The sequence below is a fragment of the Solanum tuberosum genome, unplaced genomic scaffold (genome assembly GCF_000226075.1).
Source record: "Solanum tuberosum cultivar DM 1-3 516 R44 unplaced genomic scaffold, SolTub_3.0 scf00018, whole genome shotgun sequence".
In the NCBI taxonomy this organism is placed as follows: domain Eukaryota; kingdom Viridiplantae; phylum Streptophyta; class Magnoliopsida; order Solanales; family Solanaceae; genus Solanum; species Solanum tuberosum.
Window position 1 is genome coordinate 2,487,809 of NW_006238944.1, and position 4,581 is coordinate 2,492,389.

At 35.0% G+C, this 4,581-nt stretch overlaps 1 long non-coding RNA gene across 1 annotated transcript in view; it reads right to left on the minus strand.

Annotated features, from left to right (window-relative positions):
• LOC107058331 (uncharacterized) overlaps positions 1 to 2,917 on the minus strand; it is an 8,898-nt gene extending 5,981 nt beyond the window's left edge. The window contains exon 1 of the long non-coding RNA XR_001471942.1: positions 2,863 to 2,917. This is a non-coding gene — a long non-coding RNA (uncharacterized lncRNA). The remainder of the gene's footprint in view (positions 1 to 2,862) is intronic.
• Between the last annotated feature and the right edge of the window lie 1,664 nt (positions 2,918 to 4,581).

Consider the following 4,581-nt stretch of genomic DNA (forward strand, 5'->3'; position numbering starts at 1 on the left):
GGATCAATTGAACCTTGTGAGAATGTATTTAGTTGTGCAAGCACACCATCTCCACTCAAAGCTTCTGGTGCAATTCTTTCTTCTCTTGTGTTATCAAAACAACTTTTATTTCGACGATAAGAATGATCTTTCTCCAAAAACCTACGATGACCCATATAGAAAAGCTTTCGACCATGTTTTAAGTAAGTGGAACAAGTATGTACATGACAAACCGGACAAGCTAATTTACCTTTAGTGCTCAAACCGGACAACATACCATAAGCTGGAATTAATTGTCCACATCAAAGAAGCATGCAATTTAAAATTTTGTTTCTTAAAAGCATCATAAGTGTCGATTCCACTCTCCCATAAGATTTTCAAATCATCAATCAGAGGTTGGAGATACACATCAATATTCATACCAGGGCCTTTTGGGCCGGGAATAAGCAAGGACAACAAAATATTAGATTGCTTCATGCATAGCCATGGAGGAAGATTATATGGAATCAAGACTACTGGCCAAATGCTATAAGAATTACTCATAGAACCAAATGGATTAAAACCATCAGAAGCAAGCCCAAGTCTTACATTACGTGGATCTAAAGCAACTGTCGTATGTTCTTCATCAAAAGTTTTCCAAGCTAATGTGTGTTTGGATCAATTGAACCTTGTGAGAATGTATTTAGTTGTGCAAGCACACCATCTCCACTCAAAGCTTCTGGTGCAATTCTTTCTTCTCTTGTGTTATCAAAACAACTTTTATTTCGACGATAAGAATGATCTTTCTCCAAAAACCTACGATGACCCATATAGAAAAGCTTTCGACCATGTTTTAAGTAAGTGGAACAAGTATGTACATGACAAACCGGACAAGCTAATTTACCTTTAGTGCTCAAACCGGACAACATACCATAAGCTGGAATTAATTGTCCACATCAAAGAAGCATGCAATTTAAAATTTGTTCTTAAAAGCATCATAAGTGTCGATTCCACTCTCCCATAAGATTTTCAAATCATCAATCAGAGGTTGGAGATACACATCAATATTCATACCAGGGCCTTTTGGGCCGGGAATAAGCAAGGACAACAAAATATTAGATTGCTTCATGCATAGCCATGGAGGAAGATTATATGGAATCAAGACTACTGGCCAAATGCTATAAGAATTACTCATAGAACCAAATGGATTAAAACCATCAGAAGCAAGCCCAAGTCTTACATTACGTGGATCTAAAGCAACTGTCGTATGTTCTTCATCAAAAGTTTTCCAAGCTAATGAGTCAGCTGGATGCCTTAGTACTCCATCATCAATTCGCTTATTTTTATGCCACCTCATATCTTCTGCATCTTGTTTTGTCATAAACAATCTTTGTAATCTTGGTATCAAAGGAAAGTATCTAAGAATCTTTCTAGGAATTCCTTTATTTTTCTTATTCAAATTTCTGGAAGTAGGCTCATCATCATTATCTTTTTCTTTTCTTACAATCCATCGTTTCTCACCGCATTTAGGACATTGCTCAAGATCAACATATTCCTTTCTATATAAGATGAAATTATTAATACATGCATCTATCTTCACATAATTTAGACCCAAATTTTTTATGATCTTTTTAACTTCATAGATAGAATTAGGGAGCACATTTTCCTTTGGAAAAGCATCACTCAATAATTTCAGCAAAGAGTCAAATGAAGTAATACTCCAACCATATAGACACTTCAATTGAAACAGGCGCACTATAAAGGAGAGTTTGGAGAACTTTTCACAATTTGGATATAACTTTTGGTTTGCATCCTTTAATAAGTTATAAAATCTCTTTGCTTCTATGTTAGGCTCTTCATATCTAGGCTCAGTGGTCTCATCAAACTCATGACTATTGGTGGGGATACCACGATACATGTCATTTAACATTTCAAAAGTGGAAGTATCATCGTTGTCAAAATTTATATCTGCACCTGAATTCATTTCATCATCTGAAGATACCTCCGACTCACCATGAAAAATCCACCTATCATAAGTTGGATTTATTCCCCACTTAAGCAAATCATTCTTTACTTCTTCTCTTGTTTTCCAAAGCACATTACTACACTTAGTACATGGACATTGAATTTTTACACCAATCTCAGGATTGCAAAAGGCATAGTCTAAAAATTGTTCCATACCATTCAAGTACTCTGGTAATGTCCTATTCTTAATATGTATCCAACTTTTATCCATCATATACTTACCTACAATGACATATAATATATTAAATATAAAATTATATGATTAACTATATCTTAAATTGCTATTGTTTATAGTACAAAAAATTAGTAGAGAAAAGCTCACAAAAAGAATTCTTTAAAATGGACTCCGAATTCAAATATTAGAGCAGATCGAGAAATGGTTATTAGAATACAGTGTTAGACAAAAAAATTCACTTTAAGCTATTTCAATTTTAAATTCATCGTATTCTAATTTAATCAAAATACCAAACTATTTTATGATACAACACTATATAACATTGTTTTAGCTACTCCTCGTATATGAATTCTCTTTAAGTTTCCTTCATATTGATTGTTGATTATGAAGAAAATTAATGTAGTGTATGATAGATTAATATTCTCGTACGTCGACTAATTTCATAGAACCTCTTATCCCATCCACCCTCTCACACGCATATGTAACCAAATCAACTAACTTAGCACAGTTCAATGAAATCTCTCAGAGATACATATATGGGTATATCACTATTGCATATTTAAACATTACAATTACACGAAAGAGAAAGAGTGAGTGACAAAGAGAGAGAGAGAGAGTCCCATTAATTGGAGAAACAAACAACTAAAAAGAAAAGTTGAAAAGTAAAGCACAAGACAGAGTAAGATATTAAGTAGAAAACTTACCTAATTGAGCAAAAGTTTCAGAAATCTTATAAAGTGCTTAACTCAGTTTACTAAGATCTGCAAGAAAAAATAAGCAGCTACTGTTTTTTATGTATCTTTATGTGTCTCTGTATTGACATATATGATATACACAACGAGAAAACAAGAAAGAGATAAAAACAAATTCAGACACAATGTGCAATTTTACATTTCTGTCAGACATAAGCAACATAAAAACAACCCAAATTTTTTTGTCAAGTGTCTTACAAGCAGGTTAGCTGGTAAGATCTCTCAAGCAAGAACGATTTATCAGTTTGTCAAGAAAGTCATGTAAAAATTGATCAACTTAAACAAGTAACTGGTGGCTTCAATACACAGTATGAATACGTTATTAATCAGCACCAGACTGAATTCAAGCATGCTTTCTATAACAATTTATTTTTGCAAGAATCAGAATGTGACAAAAATGTGAAAAATAATACTGGAGAAAGTCAAAAAGTCAAATTGTGCAAATAGTCTTCTTGATGGATTATTTCTAATAGACTCTCGACACAAGAAAAATAGTCCAAAGCAGTCCAGAAATGGAAGTACAAATAACATTTAAATAAGAGCTACTATTGTTTTATGATGTTGGTGTCAAGATCAACTTGCACACACATCGACTATTCCGCTGAATACATGTTACGGCCCACCAATGTAGATACTAGATAACTCTACCCCCAAGGTTTAGTCAAAAGGAGTGTACACATTTGAAATCTCTTTGTGCTCATCCCACTTCATTGACCACTAGATCATATCTTGGGTGACAAAAAAAATGTTACTTCACATTATTTCAAAAATTAATTTAGTCACTTTTCCCTTCTACACTTTTTCAACATCCAATATAATTATCCATTCCAATCTTAGAAGTCAGCCCACATCAATTAAAATGGTAAGGAGTGAAAGTGTGCATTATTATCTTAAACAATGGAAGGTGAAATCCACTCTGTCAAAACAAATTTATAGAGTGACTGATGCTTTAACACTTAACTAATAAAAAGAAATGCCTGAAAAGCAACAACTAAATGATCACATGGACATATAAGCTCACTTTCTTTGCTCATAAACATCATAAGAAGAACAATTTTGTCACGCCCCAAACTCGAGGGACGCAACTGGCTCCTAATGCCAAAACTCAGGCCCGAGCCGACCCTGCTGAACCATTTGCTAATAGCGCATGACAGCCACACGCCATCAAGAAATCAAACAAGTATATCTCGGCTTAAAACTAAGTCCTCGGCCGGCAAGGCCCCTATCAACTGATCTATAAAAGAAACAGCTACTCCCAGGAGATCATATAAATAAATAGACAACTAGTACAGAAGTCCTGATTGGGCCGTCGAGGCCACCATGATATCTATACCAAAATTAAAAGCAAGTATATATCAATACAATACATCAAACAACTCACAAGCTTCCGCAAACCAACAACATAGGCCAGCATGGCCATAACGTAGCTATAAACCCCACACACTAGTCTGCAAGCCTCTAAGAGTAGTAAAGATTGGTGGGACAGGGCCCCAGCCTACCCATAAAGATATATATACAACAAAAGTTAACAAACCTCCCAACTCTGGCAACTCCGGAGGAAAGGGGCTAGCCAACTAGATAAAAGTCAATCCTGCTGCTGAAGAGGTCAACTCAGTCGTCTGTTAGGACCTGCTTGCATGAATGCAGCGCCCCCAAGGCAATGAGGCGTCA